Source organism: Bufo bufo, chromosome 3 (genome assembly GCF_905171765.1).
Source record: "Bufo bufo chromosome 3, aBufBuf1.1, whole genome shotgun sequence".
In the NCBI taxonomy this organism is placed as follows: domain Eukaryota; kingdom Metazoa; phylum Chordata; class Amphibia; order Anura; family Bufonidae; genus Bufo; species Bufo bufo.
The window spans coordinates 328,390,239-328,417,024 of record NC_053391.1 but is presented as its reverse complement, the minus strand read 5'-3'; positions in this window follow the sequence as shown (position 1 = coordinate 328,417,024).

Sequence of the window (26,786 nt, the reverse complement as noted above, 5' to 3'; positions counted from 1 at the left end):
TCCATTGGGGTTTTTTCCACTCCTGAGTGCTGAAGGCCCCAACTCTTCATGAGTCAAAGGTCCATAATCAACAGGGCAAGATTTAAAACCAGTACCCTGACTTCTAATAAGAACATCTACTGTAGATTTGATACCTTGCAGTTAATAAAGAAGTCAGTGTATATTAAGTAGTGGTGAGTCTGAGCCTGTTTATGAATCTTCATAGTCAACTGGAATGCGGTGCAGTGTGTCGGACCCTTGCTGATCAGATAGTGATGGCCTTTCTTGGTTTTACAGCTAGGCTTAGGAGATAAGTATCTGATCGGAGGGGACTCATGGGTCCCCCATGATTATGAGAATGAGGATCCTGTGTCCCCAAAGAAATGGAATGGTGGGTCAACCATGTTCCCTTCTGCTTCATTCAATGTCTATAAGAATTCTGGAAATAGCTGAGCATTGTACTTGGCTATCTCCCAGCAGCCCCATAGACAGTGAACAGAGTAGCTATGTGCAAGCTACTTCATTCATAAGGGGACACAGGATCCAGTTCTCGTGATCAGTGGTAGTTCCAGATATTCTGTGGATAGGGGAACGTTTTGTATTGTTAAAGATGGTCAGTCAGGAGAAGACAGGAGTGTCTCCCTGATTACTGCTCAATAAACAATAAGGGAAAAACTAAGGGGGGCAGTAAACTACATAAAATAAAATAAAATTGTAGGGCGGACCAGGTCAAGCAGGGAGGTACTAGGGCTAGCTGATCTGACCTGACATAGCCGTGCCCGGTTTGCCATCACTGGTCCAGTCCATTACTCACACTTTACCCACATCTTAATTAACTGGTCCTTGCTTGTGTACCAGTTTGTGTATGTATTTGTCTTGTTGTTTGTCTGTAGGGGCCGTTTTTTATCTCCTATTATTTAATAAAAGTGATATTTTATGTAGTTTACTGCCCCCCTTAGTTTTTCCTGAACGTTTTGTATTGACAGAAACTATCTCCAGACCACATACCCATTTAAGTCAACGGGTCCACAAAAATGTGGATGTAACATGGACCACATCCATATTTTTTCAGATCCGCGATTTGCAGACTGCAAAATGTATATGGTTGTGTGCATGGGGCCTTATACAGAGTCTACTGAGGAATGAGCCCAGTCTTGGACAAAAGCTTTCCCAAATTACACTTAATTCTCGCACCTGAGTCCCTGTCCGGGGCTCAGGCTGTACTTTCCAGCTCCCTGCTTCCTCTGTTCTGTCCTCGGAGCCCCCTTTACTCAGCACATCAGCACTCGCTGGAGTCCCGACTAGCGCTCTATGTTGTCTCGCTGCTGGGCGCTGGGCTGGCCAATCAGTATTATCAGTGCTTGCAGAGCCTGCTGCTGATTGGCTTGCCTAGTGCTCAGCAGAGAAACTTTAGTGTCCTGTACCACAGGAGTCAGGATTTCATTCCTCTGCAAGCAACTTGCAAGTGACAGCGTAGAGGATGATGAGAGTGACTTCTGCGGAAACTATGACTTTAGGTGAGAAGTGACTGTGCTGTCAGTAATATGTGTTTTAGGTGTGAAGTGAACCCCTCATTTCCAGTGCTGAACCCCCAGTTCTGATGCAGAATTCAGGTGTCTGAATTTACAAAGCACAGCACCCAGACTGAACACTGACTAACTGAACAGGTATGTCCACAAGAGTGATTTTCCACACAGACCATCAATCCATCTCAAGAAAGTTGCGCCATGCTCTATTCTTACTGTATAGGAACAGAACAAAGAAAATAACAGAAGTGCCAGATTTAGTACATACAGTAACTGACAGGAACAGAGCCAAAATGATCCCATTGACCATTATGGGTTCTGTACAGTTTCCAAATTTTTTATAGTGGAGAAAAAAAGACCTTCATGCAGGACTTTTGTCTTCGCTACTTTGACAAACTCTGTGACAGAGGCCCCGGATAGAGGCTGCAACACATATATCAACATTACCTAAGAGTTCAATTTTAATTGTAAATTGCATGTCATGGCGTTCTGCCATAAAGGTGATCAGTCTGATATAAATTCCTCCCAGAAAACCCCTTTCTGTCTCTTATCTGTAAACATTTATTCTAGCTGACTATGCCTCATGCGACCAGGGAGTATATCTGCAGTCCTTAAAACAACGGTAAATTGCGCTGCACAGCCTAATTCTCTTGATAATAACCAGCTCTCTGCCCCAAAAAAACGCTAAACACAGCACTCAACGTGAGCACTGTATTTAGCACTGAGACCTAAATACAGCGCTCAAAGTGAACACTGTGTTGGGCAAAGTACACATATATGGCATTGCGCTACACGTAGGAGTAAAATTATACTTTATACTACATTATATTAACCCGTAGAGGACCCGTGCTGTACATGTACGGTGCAGATGCCTGTGACTTAAGGACCAGTGCCGTAGATGTACAGCGCTGTGATCAGGAGGGTGCAGGAGATGCGCCCGCCCGATCCGCGGCAGGGGTCCGGGAAGTCACTGATAGCCGGACCACTGCTGCATGTGCCGGCATCGTTGAAATCACTGATGCCAGCGTATTAACCCTTCATGTGCCCCGGTCAGCGCTGACCGCGGCACATGCGATGTCCTTGCGGGTATCGGAGCTGTCATCGGGTCCCTGTGCTCCTGTGACGGGGATCCGATGACAGGAAAGGCAGCCCGATGCCTTCCTTATGCATCGTAGCTGCCTTCCTGGAGAGCCTGTGAGATCCAGCCCCATGGATCTCACAGGCAAGCAGGCTGTAAGCGTATTACAGTGGTAATACACTAACAGCCAATGCATCACAATACAGAAGTATTGTCATGCATTGTAAAGGGGATCAGACCCCCAAAAGTTGAAGTCCCAGAGTGGGACAAAAAATAAAGTGTAAAAAAAAGTTAAAAAAATTAAGTTTTACAAAAAAATTTAAGTTTCAAGTAAAAAAAAGAAAAAAATGTCCTTTTCCCAAAATAAAGTAAAAAAAAAAGTTTAAATTGGGAAAAAAAGAAAAGTAGACAAATTAGGTATCACCGTGTCCGTATCGACCGGCTCTATAAAAATATCACATGACCTAACCCCTCAAATGAACACAGTCAAAAAAATAAAATAAAAACTGTGCTAAAAACATTTTTTGGCACCTTACATCACTAAAAGTGCAACACCAAGCGATCAAAAAGGCGTATGCCCCCCAAAATAGTACCAATCTAACAGTCACCTCATCCTGCAAAAAATGATACCATAACTAAGAAAATCGCCCAAAAAAAAAAAAAACTATGGCTGTCCAACTAGGGGGACACTAAAACATGATTTGTTTTGTTTAAAAAATGCTGTTATTGTGTAAAAATCAAGTATATAAAAAAGTATACATATTAGATATCGCCGCATCTGTAACAACCTGCTCTATAAAAATACCACATGACGTAACCCTTCAGGTGAACACCGTAAAAAAATAAACTAAAAACCGTGTCAAAAAAGCCATTTTTTGTCACCTTACATCACAAAAAGTGTAATAGCAAGCGATCATATGCACCCCAAAATAGTGCAAATCAAACCGTCATCTCATCCCGCAAAAATTATACCCTACCTAAGACAATCGCCAAAAACTGAAAAAACTATGGCTCTCAGAATATGGAGACACTAAAACATCATTTGTTTTATGTTTCAAAAATGATATTGTGTAAAACTTACATAAATAAATAAAAAGTAGAAATATTAGGTATCGCCGTGTTCGTAAGAACCTGCTCTATAAAAATATCACATGACCTAACCCCTCAGGTAAACACCGTAAAAAAATAAAATAAAAACAGTGTCAAAAAAGCAATTCTTTGTCACCTTACATCACAAAAAGTGTAATAGCAAGTGATCAAAAAGTCATATGCACCCCAAAATAGTGCCAATCAAACAGTCATCTCATCCCGCAAAAATTATACCCTACCTAAGACAATCGGCCAAAAACTGAAAAAACTACGGCCCTCGTACTATGGAGACACCAAAACATCATTTTATATTTTTTTATTTATTATATCATTGAGTAAAACTTACATAAATAAAAAAAAAGTAGACATATTAGGTATCGCCGTGTCCGTAAGAACCTGCTGTATAAAAATATCACATGAACTAACCCCTCAGGTGAACACCGTAAAAAATAAAAGCTGTGTCAAAAAAGCTATTTTTTGTCACCTTAAATAACAAAAAGTGTAATAGCAAGCGAGCAAAAAGTCATATACACCCTAAAATAGAACACCCTAAAATAGTACCAATCAAGCCGTCATCTCATCCCAAAAAAAATGAGCCCCTCAACAAGACAGTCACAAAAAAATAAAAAAAAATACGACTTTCAAAAATGCTTTATTATGTACAACTGAAACATATTTGGTATTGTCGCATCCGTAACAACCTGCTCTATAAAAATACCACAAGTTCTAACCTGTCAGATGAACGTTGTAAATAACAAAAAATAAAAACTGTGCCAAAACAGCTATTTTATGTCACCTTGCCTCACAAAAAGTGTAATATAGAGCAGCCAAAAATCATATGTACCCTAAAATAGTACCAACAAAACTACATCTTATCCCGTAGTTTCCAAAATGGGGTCACTTTTTTGGAGTTTATACTCTAGGGGTGCATCAGGGGGGCTTCAAATGGGACATGGGGTCAAAAAAAACAGTCCAGCAAAATCTGCCTCCCAAAAACCATATGGCATTCCTTTCCTTCTGCGCAATGCCGTGTGCCCGTACAGCAGTTTACGACCACATATGAAGTGTTTCTGTAAACTACAGAATCAGGGCCATAAATATTGAGTTTTGTTTAGCTGTTAACCCTTGCTTTGTAACTGGAAAAAATTGATTAAAATGGAAAATCTGCCAAAAAAGTGAAATTTTATCTCTTTTCCATTAATTCTTGTGGAATACTTAAAGGGTTAACAAAGTTTGTAAAATCTGTTTTGTATACCTTGAGGGGTGTAGTTTCTAAAATGGGGTCACTTTTCTGGAGTTTCTACTCTAGGGGGTCTTCAAATGTGACATGGCAACTTAAAGGGATTCTGTCACCAGGTTTTGGGCTATAGAGATACGGACTTGCACGGCTAGATCGCCGCTAGCATGTCCGCAATATATATGTCCTATAGGGCTGTGAGGTTTTAATTTCTTTAAAAAAGGATTTTATAGATATGAAATTTGTCTTAAATGTGTCCAAGGGGCTTTACTAACCTTCCTGGAGCACAGCCACGCCCGCCTGTGAAGGCGCCCAGCACCGCCTATGTCCTCCGAATCTCCTCCTTTCATCACCGATAGATTGCCGTAATCTCGCGATGCGCGAGCTCGCGCATGCGCAGTTCTTTCCCTGAGGCTGATGCCAGTACAGGGAAAGAACACTATACCGGCACTGCGCATCGCGAGATTACGGCTATCTATCGGTGATGAAAGGAGGAGATTCGGAGGACATAGGCGGTGCTGGGCTCCTTCACAGGCGGGCGTGGCTGGGCTCCAGGAAGGTTAGTAAAGCCCCTTGGACACATTTAAGACTAATTTACATATCTATAAAATCCTTTTTTAAAGAAATTAAAACCACACAGCCCTATAGGACAGATATATTGCGGACATGCTAGCGGCGATCTAGCCGTGCATGTCCGTATCTCTATAGCCCAAAACCTGGTGACAGAATCCCTTTAAGTTGCCATGTCACATTTGAAGACCCCCTAGAGTAGAAACTCCAAAAAAGTGACCCCATTTTAGAAACTATACCCCTCAAGGTATACAAAACTGATTTTACAAACTTTTTTAACCCTTTAAGTATTCCACAAGAATTAATGGAAAATAGAGATAAAATTTCAAAATTTCACTTTTTTGGCAGATCCCTTTAAAATTATCCCAGTCAAATCTGCTTTTCAAAAACCATATGGCGTTTCTTTCCTTCTGCGCAATACCGTATGCCCGTACAGCAGTTTACGACCACATATGGGGTGTTTATGTAAACTACAGAATCAAATATTGAGTTTTGTTGGGCTGTTAACCCTTGCTTTGTTAGTGGAAAAAAAATTATTAAAATGGAAAATCTGCCAAAAAAGTGAAATTATAAAATGTAATCTCCATTTTCCATCAATTCTTGTGGAACATCTAAAGGGTTAACAAAGTTTGAGAAATCAGTTTTGAATACCTTGAGGGGTGTAGTTTCTAAAATGGGGTCATTTTTGGGTGGTTTCTATTATGTAAGCCTCACAAAGTGACTTCAGACCTGAACTGGTCCTTAAAGTGCACTTTGCTTCTAAACTTCTAAGCCTTTTAACGTCCCCAAAAAATAAAATATGTGACGAGAAAAACAATCTCAGAATGGACTGGATAAGTAAAAGCGTTTTAAAGTTATCACCACATAAAGTGACAAAAAATGGCCTGGTCCTGAAGGTGAAAAATGGCAGGGTCCTGAAGGGGTTAAACTATAAAAGGAAAACAAGAAGAACATTTGCAAATAGTGCAGTTCTAGTAATTAGAAAACTAGAAAAATAGATACCAGTTTTGTTTTGGTATCATATTAAAGCTCTAAAAAACATTACGGTATTCACTAGAGATAAGCGAATCGATTCTAAACAAATCGAATTTGTTACGAATTTACCAAAAATTCTACTTCCAAACAAAGCCAAAGTTTTGGTGATTCAATTCAGATGGATTGCGCAAAATGGTGCCTGCCATTTTACATATCAGATTTAGTACACTAGTGAGGGAAAGCCACAGGATTGCCCATAATGCCTTACAGTCAGTCTCGCGGCACAATATTGACTTGTCTATTAAACACTATGGTTCCAAGCAGAGACGCTATTCTGAGCTCAACCACTGACGTGATAGGATGTTACTGTCACATACAATGCAATTAGACACACAAGACAGCCATTTTGTAGAACGTTTCGGAATTTGGAAGATATATTTAGTTAGGTAGATTGAATGACATGATAGAAAGTTAGGTTTGAACACTAGGAATAGGATAGGGGCCGTTAGTTTTTTGTGTGTATTACAGGGCTTGAGCTGTTTAAATATATATACAGACTCTGTTGCACTGCTCAATAGTTTCTAAAGATACAGTAGTCTTTTTTCTTATGTGCAGGAGCCAGCTAGCAGCTCAGTTAATAAAAAAAATTAAAAAAAATTGTGGGGTGGCTGATGATATTTTAAGCCTCATTGTTTCAGTGTACACTGTGTAATTGCCCTTTTGCTCTTCCACCACTTGTTCTGCAATGTTCCAACTTACTGGAATTCTACCTTTCATATGCTGGAGCGTCTCTACGAGCAGCATAAAACATTCATTGATTACACCAGGCCACCACAGCATGGAGCATGTGTTATTTTGAGCTCAGACAGTGGTAGCCCAACATGGACTTGTGTCACATACTCAGGCCCTTTGAAGAAGCCACCAGATTGAGTAGGCACACCAATGGCATCAACTATGTCATCCCCCTGTTATTTATATTTGAGCAAATGCTTATTCTGATGCAACAAGGTATAGTGGAAGAAAAAGAAAACTTCCAAATCTTACTCGCCACCCTGTGGATGTTGGGGACCTGCAGGGGCAAAGTTGAAAGGAGGAGGATGAAGATAAGGGGCTACAACTGGAGGAGGTGGAGTTGGTGGTGCAGGGAGACATGGAGTTTCTCCAGGCACAGCTAGGGAGCAAGGCTGAAACTTATGAAAGACTGCTGCTGACAGTGACACTGGCCACATCCAACCATTACAGTGAGTGCGAAGCCTGAAAGAACTGGGTCCTCGGGTACGCTGGTGAGCATGGTAGGCTGCATGCTTGGTTGCTTACTTGCTGACAAACATATCGTTAGCATCAAGCAAAATGATGACTACTGGATAGTCATAGAAGAACAATTTTTGGATTTTTTTTTATTTTAAAAAGCGTAACAAAGTGCAGTATGTTATTAGAGTGTTAACAGACTGTTTGTTAACACTGTCAACCATGTGTTTACATATAGCCATATGTCACCATGAGTTTGACATTAGTAATGCTAATGAGAGAGAAAAAAAAATGTTTAAAAAAACAAAGAAAGACAAGAAAAAAAATATATGAGGCCTTGAAGACCCCAATCAGTGCATGCGAAGTGCAGAGCGAGGAGAGCGCCATGAGCTGCACTGCACTGCTGTCACGGAACCATGAACCAGACGTACAACAAGAGATAAGTGAAAATAAGAAGGCTTTATTGAAAATAAAGCTGTAAAGCAAAAGTCCAAACGGATGGTGAAACCGAGCAGAGTCTTTGCGAAGCCAGAGGTCAGGAACCAGAAGGGTAGTCAGACGAAGCCAGGATCAGGAACCAGCAGGGTAGTCAGACGAAGCCAGGATCAGGAACCAGCAGGGTAGTCAGACGAAGCCAGGATCAGGAACCAGCAGGGTAGTCAGACGAAGCCAGGATCAGGAACCAGAAGCAGAAGCAGTCTTAGAAGCATGTGAACACAAGAGGACCAAGCAAGGAACTGAAGCCACAGACCTCCTATATATATGAGCTAGGCATCCAGCTCCTCCCAGGGGAAGGAGGAGCCGCAGGGTGGAAGGCTACAAGAAACCCAGAAACCAAGATGGCCGCCAGCACATGTCAAACGAAGGAGAGCAGCAAGCAGGTAAGACCATGACAGTACCTCCCCCTCAAGGGCCCCTCCTCCGCGGAGCACAAAACGGTTTCTGAGGGAAGCGTGCGTGGAAGGCTCGGAGCAAGGCAGGAGCATGGACATCTGCGGAGGGAACCCAGGAACGCTCCTCTGGACCATAACCACGCCAATGGACCAAAAACTGCAACCGACCGCGGACCAGGCGTGAGTCCAGGATATTGCTCACCTCATATTCCTCACGATTGCCCACTTGGACCGGACGAGGCCGAGGAACCGAGGAAGTGAAACGATTACACACCAGTGGCTTCAACAGGGAGACATGAAACACGTTGGAGATCCGCATGCCAGGAGGAAGCGCAAGGGCATAGGCTACCGGGTTTACCCTGCGAAGCACTCGGAAGGGACCAACAAAGCGAGGCGCCAGCTTGGGAGTGGACACTCGAAGGTTGAGGTTGCGGGTGGACAACCATACACGGTCTCCGACCTGGTAGGAAGGAGCAGGCGCTCGTCTGCGATCAGCCTGGAGTCTCTGGCGCTGCGCAGAGACCTCAAGGGACTTCTGGATCTGTACCCAAGAAGCACGTAGGACGGAAAGGTGATCCTCCACAGCCGGAATATCCTGGGGAGAGAATACCTCCGGTAACACGGCAGGTTGGAACCCATAATTGGCCATGAAGGGAGACGTCCCAGAGGAAGAATTCACCGCCGTGTTCCTGGCAAACTCAGCCCAAGGCAGGAGGTCAACCCAATTGTCTTGGTGATCGGAGACATAGCAACGAAGGAATTGCTCCAAGGCCTGATTGGATCGTTCTGCGGCCCCATTGGACTGAGGGTGGTAGGCCGAGGAGAAGGAGAGATGAATCCCCAACTGGGAGCAAAAGGCGCGCCAGAACCTGGACACAAACTGACTCCCCCGATCCGACACAATCTCCTTAGGCAAACCGTGCAACCGGAAGACCTCCCTGGCAAAAATCGTGGCCAACTCTTGTGCAGGGGGTAACTTCTTGAGAGGAACACAGTGGCACATTTTGGAAAACCGATCCACAATCATGAGAATGACCGTATGGCCTCGGGATGCAGGGAGGTCCACAATGAAATCCATCCCCAGGTGTGACCATGGGCGCTCCCCGGTGGCTATGGGTTGCAGAAGGCCCAACGGAAGGTGCAGAGGGGACTGACTCTGGGCACAAACGGAGCATGCCGCTACATATGCGGCGATGTCGGAACGTAGGGAAGGCCACCAGAACAGACGTGAAACAGCCCAGGACAGCTGATTCTTTCCAGGATGCCCCGCGGTCTTGGAGTTATGGTAGGTTCGCAACAACCGAGTGCGCAACTCCTCAGGCACAAAACATCTGCCGTTGGGTCTCCCAGAGGGAGCACCAGATTGAGCCGCCAAAATCTGCTCACCCAGGGGAGAGGTCAGGCTGGTGCGAATGGCGGCCAGGATCTGATTCGGAGGTATGACCGAAGTCGGAATCGACTCCTCCCTGGACAGCTCGGAGTACTGCCGTGATAAGGCATCCGCCCTGATGTTCTTGGAACCGGGTAGGTAGGAGACCACGTAATTAAAACGAGACAAGAACAGAGCCCATCTGGCCTGACGTGGTGTCAATCTCTTGGCCTCAGAAAGGTAGGTCAGATTCTTGTGGTCCGTCAGGATGAGAACCACCGAACCCTCGAGCAAGTGCCTCCATTCTTTAAGGGCCTGCACGATGGCCAATAACTCCCTGTCACCAATCTGATAGTTGCACTCCGCGGAAGACAGTTTCCGGGAGTAAAACCCACAAGGAAGCAGAGGACCCTCTGGTGTTCTACGCTGAGACAGAAGGGCGCCTACTCCCGTCTCAGACGCGTCCACCTCGAGGACAAAGGGCAACCCAGGGTTGGGATGCGACAGAATCGGAGCCGACACAAAGGCGGACTTTAGGGCCTCAAAAGCTCGGATGGCCTCGAGCGGCCAGACCTGGGAATTACTGCCCTTCCTGGTCAGATCCGTGAGAGGCTTGGCCAGCATGGAAAAGTCCCTGATGAACTTCCGATAATAATTGGCGAAGCCCAAAAAGCGCTGCAGGGAACGAAGACCACTGGGCTGGGGCCACTGTAAGACAGCCGAAACCTTCTCAGGATCCATGGAGAACCCCTCAGCGGAAATGATGTAACCTAAGAAGGTTACCTGGGATCGGTGAAATTCGCATTTCTCAAGCTTACCGAACAGCTTGTTCTCTCGTAACCGTTGCAACACTCGTCTGACATCCAGAATGTGGGCCTCCATGGATTCAGAATATACCAAGATGTCATCCAAATAGACTACCACACACTGCTGCAACAGGTCACGGAAAACATCGTTGATGAATTCCTGAAAGACTGCGGGCGCATTGCACAACCCAAAGGGCATAACCAAGGATTCGTAATGACCGGTCCTGGTGTTAAACGCGGTCTTCCACTCATCGCCCGCCTTGATCCTTACCAGGTTATATGCCGCCCTCAGGTCGAGTTTGGTAAAGACCGTGGCCCCTTTAAGGCGATCGAACAGCTCGGAAATCAAGGGTATCGGGTAAGCGTTCTTGATCGTGATGCGATTGAGACCCCTGTAATCGATGCAAGGCCTCAACTCACCGCCCTTCTTTTTCACAAAGAAAAATCCAGCCCCTGCCGGGGACGAAGATTTGCGAATGTGTCCGCGTGAAAGCGCCTCCCTCACGTACTCCTCCATGGCCTCATTCTCCGCTACCGACAGTGGATAGACTTTGCCACGAGGAGGAACGGCACCAGATTGTAACTCTATGGCACAATCGTATGGGCGGTGCGGAGGTAGGGCAACCGCGCGCACCTTATCGAATACATACCGGTACTCCTCGTATTCAGGAGGCAACAGAGAGTCCGAGGAAGTACACAGCAACTTGACAGACCCATGGATGCAACTAGCCCCACACTGCGGTGACCACGAGAGGATCTCGACCGATCTCCAATCGAAAGTCGGATTATGCTTCTGGAGCCAGGGGTACCCCAAGACCACCGAGTAGTGTGGAGACGAAATAACCTGGAGGCAGACCGACTCTATGTGAACGGCACCAATGGCTATCCCCACTGGAAGGGTCTCATGAGTCACGTGTGGCGGCAGAAGGGGTCTGCCGTCTATCGCCTCAAGAGCCAGTGGGGAACCTCGAGCCTGCAGAGGAATGGAATTGGCGGCAGCGAACACACTATCAATGAACAAACCACCAGCACCAGAGTCCACCAACGCCTGGGTCGTCACCGAGCCCCCGACCCAGGAGAGGACAACAGTGATCAGTGGTTTGTCAACACGGGAAACCGGGGACGAGGAGACTCCACCCAAGATCTGCCCCCGACAGGATCTCAGGGTACGAGCGTTTCCCGGACGGTTCGGACATGCCAACCGAAAATGCCCACCGAGACCACAGTACATGCATCGGCCCTCGCGTCTCCGGAGTGCCCTCTCCCCCTCGGACAGGCGAGCAAACCCCAGCTGCATGGGTTCACCCCCAGACAAGTCATCCCCAGGAGGCGTGGGAGGAGAGGGAGGCACGGGTGGGACAGCAAACGTAGGCACCAATCTGTTAGAAGACCTCCGCAGGTTCTCCTTAAAGGAAGGTCTCTCCCTGAGTCTGGTGTCAATCAAAATCAGGAAAGAAATAAGAGACTCGAGCTCAACTGGTAGGTCCTTAGCTGCAACCTCATCCTTCAAGGCATCCGAGAGACCATGAGAGAAAGCAGCGACCAGAGCCTCATTATTCCAGCCCACCTCTGCTGCCAGGGTACGAAACTCAATGGCTTATTCAGCTACGGATCGTGAACCCTGTCTGATGGACATAAGGAGCTTCGCAGCAGAGGCAGCACGAGCCGGCACATCGAATACCTTCCGAAGAGAAGCAACAAAACCGGAAAACTCGGCAACCACCGGATTGTTGTTCTCCCATAAAGGGCTGGCCCAGTCCAAGGCCTTGTCCGAGAGCAGCGAGATCAAGAAGCCCACCTTTGATCTCTCAGTAGGAAAGGCATGTGGCAGCAACTCGAAATAAATGCCCACCTGGTTAAGGAAACCTCGGCACTGAGTTGGCTCTCCCCCAAAGCGCTGTGGAAGAGGGGCAGAACCGGTCATACCCCGAAACACCGCAGGCGCAACAACAGGTGTCGGGGTAGACTCTGGCGCAACAACCGGAGCGGCAGTAGGAGCGAGCCCAGGAGCGACAACCGACCCATCGGCAACGGGAGCGAAATGAGCCGTGCGTTCAAGCAGGGTTTGCAACGCCACAGCGAACTGACCCAACAGGTGATCCTGCTGATCAAGTCTGGCAACCAGCGTGGGTAGCGAGGATGGCCCTGTACCGTCAGAATTCATGGCTTGGTCCTAATGTCACGGAACCATGAACCAGACGTACAACAAGAGATAAGTGAAAATAAGAAGGCTTTATTGAAAATAAAGCTGTAAAGCAAAAGTCCAAACGGATGGTGAAACCGAGCAGAGTCTTTGCGAAGCCAGAGGTCAGGAACCAGAAGGGTAGTCAGACGAAGCCAGGATCAGGAACCAGCAGGGTAGTCAGACGAAGCCAGGATCAGGAACCAGCAGGGTAGTCAGACGAAGCCAGGATCAGGAACCAGCAGGGTAGTCAGACGAAGCCAGGATCAGGAACCAGAAGCAGCAGCAGTCTTAGAAGCATGTGAACACAAGAGGACCAAGCAAGGAACTAAAGCCACAGACCTCCTATATATATGAGCTAGGCATCCAGCTCCTCCCAGGGGAAGGAGGAGCCGCAGGGTGGAAGGCTACAAGAAACCCAGAAACCAAGATGGCCGCCAGCACATGTCAAACGAAGGAGAGCAGCAAGCAGGTAAGACCATGACAACTGCACATATACAGGTGAGATTTAAATCAGCGCATATGTGAGAATTCGGAGCCAGACATCCAAACAGCGAGGAGGCCCAGCCGTGTCAATCAGGAATATGAGGAGTAGTGGCGACGATAGAGAGGAGATGAAGCTTCAGCCCCTCGGTGCTCCAAGCATCACATTTGCTTATGAATAGAAGTATGAATTTTTGTGACATCAGTAAATCCGATGGCAACCATAGAGGGGCTCATTTAATTTACCCTGATCAACCCTACCAGGCAGTATGCCTAATTTTATAGGGTTGAACATGGTGACAGATGCTCGTTAAATTCGCTCCATCTCTAATTTTCAGTTCTTCCTGTGCTGGTGGGTGGAGACCAGCTGTTTTGATGTCTCACATGAGTGCGCATGGAGACAAGAGATTCTGCTTTCTAACTCTCAATCACTCAAAATCACCATGTCGAACATTACAGAGATGTACTAAACAGTAGCACTTGGGGTACAATATAACACTAATAGCTGCTACTAATGATACAATTACCTTTTCGGATCATGCACCATGTTTCTCGTTTTTCCTAATTTCTACACTCCATCCTTGGTGCCTTTATTATTCCATGCTTCATGATCAGGGAGGCTACAAGGAGGTTTGGATAGAGCTGTCTAGATATTTTGCATAGATTGCAGTTCTGGAAGTGAACACTCACCGTCTGGCCCACCCATACATTTTCTAGACTCTGAAGGGTTACAATCTCCCCTAGCTTGTACACTCACTAACAAGGGTCCTTTACTTTATTGTCTCAAGCTCTGTGATGCTTCCTGACATGTTGTACACTTATATTTTGGCAGTTGCTAAAGATGGAAAGAACTCTTAGCATTATGCTAACTATAGAATCTTTTAAATGTATAACTAAAATATTTGCAGAGACCTTATCCACTCTGACTAGTTATGCTTGGCCCCCTAAGAAGACATTTGTGTTTTACTGTGAATTCTGAGATCCGGAATAAATAGGCTTGATACGGCTTAGTAAAGTATAATAAACTATGATAAAATGCGTAAAAGATATATACAAAACATAACATACAAAGTAAGTAATCAGTCATCTATGCTGTGACCAAATCAGTGGGCTCCCTATCAACAAGTTCCCACCATGGCATCTGGCCAACTCACATATGATACAAAAAGAGGTGGTATTAGTTAAAGACATCTTACCCAGATGATGTCCTTATTGGAGCGAACGTCTTTGTTGCATGCCTAGATGTTTTCTAGCTTCCTGGCCCCTCCTAAAGGTCTTCAATGTGCAGTACGCATGTACAAGTTGCTTCAGACCTCAGGAATGCTACCAGGTACTTGGTAACACTAACCAACTACATTACAAAGAATTAAAGAGAAAGAACTACTAAAATACCTTGCCACACAATAACAAAAACATTGTAAATGCAATTTACAGAGATCAGATCCTGATGTGCCTGCTCTCCATCAATGCAGAAAAAGCCTCTGACCATGCATGTTGGGCAAATTATTTTTGCCATCTTGGAAAAATAGACTTAGATTCTGCCATCAAATTGTGAATATCCTCAGTTTATTCCTTTGCAATTGCAACAGTATTGTACAGTACCCTTTTCTTAAATTTTTTGAATGAAATGATCACCTTAAACAATTTCTTGCTTATGATCATTAACTCAACCTACTTTCAGGACAGCATTTAACTTTTGTTGTGTCATCTGGAGGCAGCAGTGGTGTCAGTTGTGTTGATGCATCACTACTACAGTGGTCACATGCTGATATGTTAGGAGGCCAGTAACCAAATGCTGCCATGGGAGAAGCAGGGGATTGATAGGGTCAGTCTTAATACTTTTGCTAATTTATACTGGGGTCAGCTGTTTGTAAAAATAAAAAAAAAATGCATGGGGCTGAAAGACCTCTAACTTCCAAAAATCAGAAGCTCTAAAGATCTCCATGACTTCCCCTGTCTTGAGTAATTTCCTAAATTCTGCTTTGAAATATCTAAGGGTGATGGATTCTGAGACACCTCTCCTGTATTTGAAGTAATAAGATCATATGCCCCTCCTTATTAATCAACTATGATTTAGGGCTCATGCACACAGCCATAGCAGACCAACAACACATGCATACCGGCCAAGAGCCTGCAGACATTTTTCTTTTTACTACTTCACAACTGTCCTATACTTGTCCGCAAAATGGACAAGTATAGGACATATTCTATTTATTTATTTTTTGAAATTTCTATATTTTTTTATTTTCTTTAATAATAGTTACAAAGAAATAGTTAAACAGCGCTAAAAGGGCAAAAAAATGCGCCAAGAACATAGAAAAGGTGAGCGCAGCTTATAGACAAATGCCGTAAATAATGCGATAATTTCTACATTAACATAAATGATAAAATTAAGTCCAACACTGTATACACAAGCATAGTCCCTTTAAGCCCCTCTATTCCCCCTCTTACCCTTAGCTGCCGTCGCCGATACCCCAGACCCCGTATCCCCCCCCCCAGATGCCGGTCCGTCTACTCCACCCTTCGAGCTAAGCCATTCAATACACCTTACTACTGCGAAGCAGCACAATTACGCGTACCTCACCTATTTCGCCTCTCCACCTCCTCATATAGAGTTATCTGAGTCATGATCCGTCTCCACTCATCAAATACCGGTGAAATGGGGGAACCCCATCTCTTGACCATCAGAACCTTTGCCATCAAACAGCCCTTCATCCAGGCTAATCGATGATCAGAGGGATTAGGGTTGTCAGGTGTATAATAGCCCAAAATTACGGAGCTCATATCTGGTACACTAGCTTGAGGAAATTCCGCCTGCAATGCTGTAAATACCTGCTCCCAAAAGCGCTCCATCACAATGCATTCCCATAGAAGGTGGATATATCCAACATTGGGTCTACCACACTTTTGACAGGGAAAATCCCGTCCTCGGTTTTTAACAAACTTAGCCTGCATTTGTGGTGTATAGTATAGCCTATGTATGATCTTAAACTGGATCAGTCTATAGCTAGCTGCCAATTATACCTTTTTTTATATTTTGGAAAATCTGTGGCCAGGGAAGGGGGGAGGTTTTTAGATCCTGTTCCCATTTAAATGTGCTTTTAAAAGGAAGGACCATAGAAAGTGAGTTTCGCATTTTTGAGTAGATCTGTGCAATTTTAATCTTTTATCCTGCGTGAAGAAAAACGTAATCAAAGAACGGATGTTGTTGTGTAATCATATATGTTTTGTTAAATGTAGCTTCATAGGCATGTTGTAGACGTGCATACATAAATTGATCTAAAAAGGTGTTTGTGTAATTAAAGTCCCCTAAACCTTTGAAGCGATCTGCAACGAACAGATGTGCCACTCTGGTGATGCCTTTACTACTCCAATAAGTGTGATCAGTTATTTTCAAAAATTCCCCTAAATTCCGATTCTGCCACAACGGGGTAAAGTGGAAGACGTGTCGTACCTGCAAAATCGTTTTCAATGTGTCCCAGACCCTCTGTAATGTTGTCGCAATTAAACATCTAGTATCCGAAGTGAGAAAATGTGCAGTTTCTAAATGCGTAAAAATATTACCTAGTGACCTGCCTGATACCCTATTTAAATACTGCCCTAGTGCATTCTGACCAGCATTACAGCATCTTTGTGTCTGCGCAGAGAAAAAATAACCTTGGAAAAAAGGGAATGATAGTCCCCCGTCTGATTCGGCCAGGCACAAATACCTCTGCTTTATGCAGACCCTCTTCCTCCCCCAGATTAGATCATTTATTAGAACTTCCAAAAATATAAAAAAAAGGCATCTTCTATCCAGATGGGGGAAGCACAGATCGGATACAAAACCAACGGTAATATGATCATTTTTATTAATGGCAGACGGTCAGTTTGCGATATTACAAATTTTTGCCAAGCTCTAATTTTCCCCTTTACTTTATCTATCACCAAGGAAAGGTTTAACTCGTAAAATCTACCTATAGGAAGGCCTATCCTTATCCCCAGATATTCCAGGGAATAATCCCTGGACAATATCCGAACCCGGGAGCCTCCGTCGGGGACCTTTCGATTTAGCGGGAGGAGCGAGGACTTAGCCCAGTTAATTAAATAACCGGATAGTTCACTAAACTCCTCTATCACCTGCATAACGTGGGGGACAACCTTCCAACCCTGATCCAAAAAAAGAATAACATTGTCTGCATAGAGCCTGATTTTATCACTCTCTCCTGCTACCCCGAAGCCCCGGATCTGACCATCCAGACGAATCCTACAGGCCAGCGGCTCCATGAATAACGCGAAAAGTAAGGGGGAGAGGGGGCATCCCTGTCTCGTGCCACGTTGAAGCTCAATTATGGAGGAATTCACCCCGTCAATATTAACTCTAGCAATTGGCTGGGTATACAGCAATTGAGTCATTGAAATAAAGGTGGACCCCAGTCGAAAGCGTGGCATGGTCCGCCACAAAAAGGACCACTCTACCCTGTTGAACGCTTTAGCAGCGTCCAAAGACAGGATAGAGTGGTCTGGACCCCCCACCACCGATAGGTTCAAGTACGTCCCATACAGATTCTCCTGAATCTGTCTCCTGGGTATAAATCCTGTTTGATTAGGGTGAACCAGGGAAGCATTTACCTGTTTCAGTCAATTTGCTAGGGACTTTGCAAAAATCTTATAGTCTGTATTAAGGAGTGATATGGGCCTATACGACTCAACCTCACTATCGTCCTTATCTTTTTTTAAGATTAAAATGATGATTGCCTCCCTTAAAGAAGGAGGGAGAGAGCCGTATCTGTGGGATTCACTTAACACCTTCAACAAAATAGGGAGTAGTACTTTAGCGTGATATCTATAAAGTTTGAATGGCAGCCCGTCGGCCCCGGGGGATGAGTTATATTTACACGACCGAAGGGCCTCTTCTAGTTCTGCCTGTTGTAGTGGGTGATCAAGCATTCCAGTTTCCTGAGGTGAAAAAAAAGGCATTTCTAATTGGTCCAGATAGTCATCAATATTAGAAGAGCTACATAGCGTTTCGGATATGTATATAGTAGAATAGTGGTTCACAAATTCCTGTCTAACCCGATCCGGGTCCTTCACTATCTGGCCCCGAGTATTTCTAATATACCTAATTTTGGTTACGCCTCGTTGGTTGGCAACCAATGAGGCTAACAGTTTACCTGTTTTCCCCTCTTCCCTAAAACGTCTCTGTCCTTGAAAAAAAAGTTTATATTGGGCCTTATTTACCATGAAGGACCTATATTGTAGATTAGCTTCTTTCAATTGTATGCAAAGTGAGTCTGTACCATATTTAGTCAATGCTCCCTGCAACCTCCTGTCTTCCTTATTGCGTTTTCCTGTTTATGGAATTCCGCTCGATGTCTTTTAATTTTACTACAATAGAGGCCCCTGATATAGACCTTCAGAGCATCCCATACAAAGTGGATATAAGCCCTCATTACAATGCCAGAATTCCCGGATCTCCTTATTGATCAAATCCTGCTCACCAATAACCTCCAACCAATAAGGGTTCAGTCTAAAGGCTCTATTGGGACGCATATCTAACCCTCCCCCCCTGAGCAGAAGCAAAACCGGAGAATGGTCAGAGATTCCATGCAATTCATATTTCATCTTCACTACTTGATCAGACATAGCCGCGTTTGCAAAGGCTAAGTCGATTCTTGACATTGACCTGTATGACCGGCCAAAGCATGAATACGCGCTTTTTTTCCCATACAAATAACGCCAAACATCAACCCAGGCGAACTCCTGAGTGATGGAGCCCAACGGAGAATGGGACTGCCTCTGCTCAGAGGAGAGAGATACCCTATCCAGCACCGGGTCCAGAACTGAATTAAAGTCACCCACCAACAACATTGGGCACGGGGGTTTATTACAAATAAATGTAACTAACAGAGATAGAACAGTGTATGCAAAAGGGGGGGGACGGACATAGACAAAAGCTAAAATAGTCTCCTGTCCGTTCCACTGACCGTAAAGAAAAACATATCGACCCGCCTTGTCCACATGGACATCCAACGGAAGAAAATCAACCCCCTGATGTATATACACGCTCACACCCCTTGAATATGATGAGAGGCATGACTGGTATTCCAATTTCGCCTCTTTAACTGGGGGAGCTTCTCAACCGTTGCATGCGTCTCCAATAAGGCCACTATTGCCGGGAGAGGCCGGGCCATAACATCAAACACCACTGTCCTTTTAATTCTATCCCCCAACCCGCGCACATTCCAACACAAAACCTTACGGGTCATTATAGATTATCACAGAGCAAAACTTTCCACAGACCGGCAAGAGGGGAGAGGGAGGACCCCTAGGCCCAGAGACAGCAGCTAACCCCCCACACCTTCCCGTTCCCTAGTACCCACCCCTCACCCATTACCTTTACCTAACCCCACCATTTGGCTCACAGAGAATATTGTCCCCATCAACCTCTTCCACTATCGCCTAACCCCACTCCCAATCCAACCCTCGCTCCTCACGCCACCACCGTATAGACAACATAAAAAAATACAAACAAATCAATAAATAAATTAGAAGTCCCAGAAGGGGCTATAAACCGGTCAAACCCAGCCACTCTGCGGCCTCTACAGGGGTGGAAAAGAAATGCACAGAATCATTATAAACAACCCTGAGTTTGGCTGGGAACAACATCGTATACTTAATATGTGCAGAAAATAGCCTTTTTTTACATAAAAAAAAAGAGCGTCTTTTATTTTGTGTCTCGCGACAAAAATCCGGGTATATTTGGATGTCATTCCCGTCAAAGCAAATTTTGTCTCTCTCTCATTTGCGTCTGAGTACCCAGTCCCGGTCCTTAGAGCAAACCAGTCTAGCTAACAAAGCTCTGGGATGAGCACCTGGAGGTGGCTTCCTCAAAAGGCTCGCTCTACACAGAAAGAGGAGAGATCATGGTCCGATCCCAATGTTAGCACCAACCACTTTTGCACAAAGTCCGCTGGGTTATCTTGTTCCGCCCCCTCCGGAAACCCCGTCAGTCTTAAGTTATTCCTCCGGGATCTATCTTCCAACTCGATCAGTTTATTTTTTAACCCTAGACATACTTGCTGCACCCCTTCTAGACGCTTTTTTGTTAAACCCAACTCCTCACACCCACCGTCTCCAGCTCTTTCATTTTTGTTCTTAGTTTAGTAATTTCATCCCTAATTATGGTGATGTCCCCCTGTAGGGCCGCCATTGAAGTTGTTAATTGCGAAACAGTGCTATTGGTCTTATTTACTGCATCCAGGATTTCTGCTAATTTATTGTTAACTCCCTCCAGTCCTTCCCTTTCAGCCTCATTAGGTTCCACGGAGGCCAACATTGCCGCGGCCGTCTTGTTCCCGGCCACCTCAAGGTGGGCTCCCGCTTTTTGGGACCCCCCTAGTTTTAGGCGTGGGTGACCGCAGAAATTTGTCTAAGCGTGCTTGGGGGCTGGTCCCAAGACCACCTTTCGGCGGGCTTGCACCTCCCCCCGATTTCCGAAACTTAGGGGGCATAGTGACCAAATGTATTACCACCCTATCAAACAGCGTAACCAAAGTTTACATTCAATGATGCGCGACCTGAGGGAGAAATGCAAATTCAAGTCATACAAAATTAAATAATAAGCATACAACTATGACCAGCTTGTCAGATCGTAGCAAGCAACTAAAAATTGTAAAGAGATAAGGGTTAAACTGGGTAGAAACATAGATGTTGTTATGGCAGAGAGGTAGACAATCCATTCAATCCCGGAGTGCCCAGAGTTAGTATCTGTTAAGTCATATACTGGGGTCCATTCAATCCAGGTTGTCAACAGTTGGTTAGTATCTGTTAGAATGTATAATGAGGGCCCGGGTTAACTTGAAGGACAGTAGACAAATAACCCCCACCGAAGCGGGGTGACCAACAGATCTCACGGGTATTTGACCCTGTATTTTTTTTTTTTTTCCCTCCCTCCAATTTTCAAGGGGGTTATCAGCAATGAAACTGCCAAACGGGGGGTAGAAAACACTTAGACGTTGGAGTCTTCTCCCTCTCTCACAAGGAGCCCCTCTTCATCCCTGTCAGAGGCGTTGCAGGGATCAAAACAGCCCACTGATTGCACAACTAGGGTGGTACAGGGGATAACCAGGCGGCCGTGGCCGGGCTTGGGGCACCCTCGCTCACACCAAGTGAGCCCTTCTGCTCTTCCGCCCGTGGGCCCCTGTTCCGCAAACCCAACGCCCAAACCAGTACTTCAAGTGCTTAATGGTACTAACTAATTTTAGACAATCGGAAAATGCAAATGTGATCGCACACTACATCCAGCACTCTGCCCTCCATGCTGGACGAGACATTGGTTTATATTTTGGCCAAAGCATAGTAAGCCACTCACCGCGTCAAGGCTGTCTCATGAGTGGTCCCTAACTCTTGTTCCTACCTGTTCATGGGCCATGACAGCCACATAAAATCCAGGGAATGCAGGTCAGCATGCAAGCCCAGTACACTTTGCTTGTAACCCCGTCCGGTGCCATTACAGCTTTCATCGGATCCAGGGATGCAAGTACCAACATGCATGCTGAACCCACCATATACTTCTCCTGGAGCCTTGTATAGAACCTACCATTAGCCATTTGGCTCCAGGAGAAGTATATGGTGGGTTCAGCATGCATGTTGGTACTTGCATCCCTGGATCCGATGAAAGCTGTAATGGCACCGGACGGGGTTACAAGCAAAGTGTACTGGGCTTGCATGCTGACCTGCATTCCCTGGATTTTATGTGGCTGTCATGGCCCATGAACAGGTAGGAACAAGAGTTAGGGACCACTCATGAGACAGCCTTGACGCGGTGAGTGGCTTACTATGCTTTGGCCAAAATATAAACCAATGTCTCGTCCAGCATGGAGGGCAGAGTGCTGGATGTAGTGTGCGATCACATTTGCATTTTCCGTTTGTATATGTATTTCGCCATAGCGATCTGCACCTACAGGCAGGTTGTGCTGACCCAACCCCTTAATTTTAGACAATATCTGTGTCCCTACAGCGCCTCAAACTAAGACCACCCTGAGGGTAGAAGAGCACCACATCTGGGGCTGGCAATGTAAGCCCCCCTCCGTATCCGGACCACATCAAAGTCACGGCACACGGGGAATCCACACAGGCACACAGATCTTACGGTCGGTCCCACGAGCCTCTCAAGGGGAAAAATAAATAAAAATCAGAGCTCCTGTGAAGCGATAACGCCAGAGGCGAGTGTCACCTCACCACCTCATTTGAGGATTGTCCACAGTAAATAGCAGATAAGGTATCACCTAGATCGTAAGTGCAGGCCTCACTTCACCCGGACATCCAAACGTCTGGCCCCCGTCTGAAAGTTCTGTGGCAGTAGGGCAGCGGCAGATCACCTGATCAACAGAGCATCAACTTCACCGTCCACCGGCAGCAGCAGGAACAAGGAGGCAATGACGAGCAGCGCGCCTAACTTCAGCCGCACGACCAGCGTCCGGCATCTAGCTCCCTTCCGGGGCAGGCAATGGAGCGGCGGGACATAGAGGCAGAATCGGCGAGGGGGCGGGGCCACAGCACATCCTACGTCATGCCGCTACGCTTGTCCATTCTATTTATTTATTAATTTTTATTTGCAGGGCCACAGAACAGACATACGGATGCGGACAGAACATGGCGTGCATCTTTTGTGGCCCCACTGAAGTGAATGGGTCCGCACCTGATCCACAAAAAATGCAGATCGGATGCAAAGACCACGGTCGGGTGCATGAGCACTTACAAAGATTTGCCCTCTGGCTGCCCTTTTTTTCAGTTCTGAAGTGAGATACTGCTCCCTGTATTCTGGACATGATCTATGTTCTAAGACTGGATCCATAACTGTACATGTTAGGGTACACAGCTCCGCAAGGAAAGATCCCCTGCCTGTGATATTCCTCACAGTACCTATGAGCATTCAAATTGAACACCCTCACTTGAATGTCAGTCACACCCGCTTTCCCTTCCACTTTTGTCACACTGGGTGCAAAGATACAATCACACTGATGAGGATAGAGACATCACTGCATTAGTGTCATCCTTTACTTACACTTGGTACTTTCAATTCTCCAACGACTACAAAGCATTGCTGGCAGGAGGTACTGGACCTAGTAATTAAGGAAGCCCACCGCACCCCTTTCCCTCACTTTTATGTATCTCATGAATATTTATTGTTTGCTACTGTCTACAGCCAGAACTTAGGCCTCAAGCACATGACTGTAAATTTGGTCTATAGAACGCAATATGAGGTAGATGGTTGAAACTGACCTCTCCTCTAATGACTCAGTGGTCTCAATATTAAATACTAAACTGAATGTACCTTGTATGAAAAATAAGACGTACTGTAACTTATTTTTCTCTTATTAAAATAAGTGAGACAGTATAAATTAACATACACACTTCCTTCATGGAAGGGAAGGAGAAAGGACTATATCATAGTTAGCCCTATTGAGTTCTCCTGTATTTGCGAGGGGATCACCTAACAGGACTCTCTTTCATTGGAGTGCTTCCCAAACCTTTCAAATTCCCCAAGTAAGGAATAAAAAAAAAAGTTAAAAAGAAAAAATAAAATAAACATATTTGGTATTGCCACGTCCATGACGGTCGGCTCTATAAATATATCACATGATCGACCCAGTCCGATAAACACCATAAAAAAAAATAACTGTCAAAAAAAGCCATTTTTGTCACCTTACATCACAAAAAGTGCAACACCAAGTGATCAAAAAGGCGTATGTCCCACAAAATGGTACCAATGAAACAGTCACCTCATCCCGCAAATAATGAGCCCCTACATAAGAAAATCTTTCAAAAATAAAATAAAAATTATATATATATCTCTCAGAACATGGACACATTAAAACAATTTTTTTGCTTCAAAAATGCTATTCGTGTAAAACTTAAATAAATAAGAAAAAGTATACATATTAGGTATCGCCACATCCGTAACAATCTGCTCTATAAAAATGTCACTTGACCGAACCCCTCAGGTGAACGCTGTAAAAATAAATAAATATAAACTGTGCTAAAACAACCAATTTTTTGGTCACCTTGCCCCATAAAGTGTTATAATGAATGATCAAAAAAAATCATATGTACCCAAAAATAGTACCAATAAAACTGCCACATTATCCCCTAGTTTCCAAAATGGGGTCACTTCTTGGGAGTTTCTACTGTAAGGGTGCATCAGGGGAGGCTTCAAATGGGACATGGCATCTAAAAACCATGTGGAGTTCCTTTTCTTCCGCGCCCTGCCGTGTGCCCATACAGCAGTTTATGACATGTGGGGTGTTTCTGTAAACCGCAGAATTTGGGTAATAAATATTGAGATTAGTTTGGCTGTTAACAAATCTGTGTAAAAAAAAATAAAAATTGGATTAAAATGGAAAATCTGCCAAAAAAGTGAAATTTTAAAATTTGATCTCCATTTTCCTTTAATTCTTGTGGAACGCCTAAAGGGTTAACAAAGTTTGTAAAATCGGTTTTAAGTGACTTGAGGGGTGTAGTTTCTACAATGGGGTCATTTATGGGGGTATCCACCATGTAGTCCCCACAAAGTGACTTCAGACCTGAACTGGTCCTTAAAAAGTGGGTTTTGGGAATTCTTAAAAATGTGAAGAATTGCTTCTAAACTTATAAGCCTTCTAACGTCCTAAAAAAATTAAATGACATTTCCAAAATGATGCCAATATAAAGTAGAGATATGGGGAATGTTAAGTAATAAATATTTTATGAGGCATCACTGTTTTAAAAGCAGAGAAGGTGAAATTTAGAAAATTGCGAATTTTTCAAAATTTTTGGTAAATTTGGGATTTTTTTTCCAGAAATATATTGACTCAAATTTATGACTATCATGAAGAAAATGTGTCACGAGAAAACAATCTCTGAATGACTTGGATAAGTAAAGGTGTTACCACATAAAGTGAGATGTCAGATTTGCTAAATTAGGCCTGGTCAGGAAGGGGGCAAATGGACCAGATGGGAAGTGGTTAATATTTTTGGTCTATGTCTGATCCGCATTTATTTGCAAATCAAACATGGACCCATTCACTTCTATGGGACAGCAAAACAAAACAAAAAAAAAAACTGTGCAGCAAAGTTATAGAACATGTCCTATACTTGGCTTTTTTTTTTTTTTTTTTACAGTGGGTCCCGCAAAAAATTGTGGGATGCACACGGACTGCATCTGTATTTTGCAGATCCTCGAGTTGCAGGCCTCAAAACGGATAAGGTCATGTGCAGGAAGCCTTATTCTAACTCTGGACATTCTGAATTTGTGATGTTCAGAATGGTTATTCCTGCTATGTGGTTACCTTACACTTTGTATCTGTTATATTATACCTTGTTTTGTTTTTACAAAGATTGATAGAAAACAGGGGAGTATTGGCGGAGCTAGCTTTAACTTTGCCATACTAGCAATAGTAACAACCTATCACCCTGCCGTTTTCATGCAGAAGGCAATCAAATACACATAGCCTGTAATATTTTAATACACTGCTCAAAAAAATAAAGGGAACACAAATGTAACACATCCTAGATCTGAATTAATTAAATATTCTTCTGAAATACTTTGTTCTTTACATAGTTGAACGTGCTGACCACAAAATCACACAGAAATTAAAAAATGGAAATCAAATTTTTCAACCCGTGGAGGTCTGGATTTGGAGTCACACTCAAAATTAAAGTGGAAAAACACACTACAGGCTGATCCAAGTTTGATGTAATGTCCTTAAAACAAGTCAAAATGAGGCTCAGTAGTGTGTGTGGCCTCCACGTGCCTGTATGACCTCCCTACAACGCCTGTGCATGCTCCTGATGAGGTGGCGGACCTAATGGCAGTCAGGCTACCTCTGGCGAGCACATGGAGGGCTGTGCGGCCCTCCAAAGAAATGCCACCCCACACCATTACTGACCCAATGCCAAACCGGTCATGCTGGAGGATGTTGCAGGCAGCAGAACGTTCTCCACGGCGTCTCCAGACTCTGTCACATGTGCTCAGTGTAAACCTGCTTTCATCTGTGAAGAGCACAGGGCGCCAGTGGCGAATTTGCCAATCTTGGTGTTCACTGGCAAATGCCAAACGTCCTGCACGGTGTTGGACTGTAAGCACAACCCCCACCTGTGGACGTCGGGCTCTCATATCACCCTCATGGAGTCTGTTTCTGACAGTTTGAGCAGACACATGCACATTTGTGGCCTGCTGGAGGTCATTTTGCAGGGCTCTGGCAATGCTCCTCCTGTTCCTCCTTGCACAAAGGCGGAGGTAGCGGTCCTGCTGCTGGGTTGTTGCCCTCCTACGGCCTCCTCCACGTCTCCTGATGTACTGGCCTGTCTCCTGGTAGCGCCTCCATGC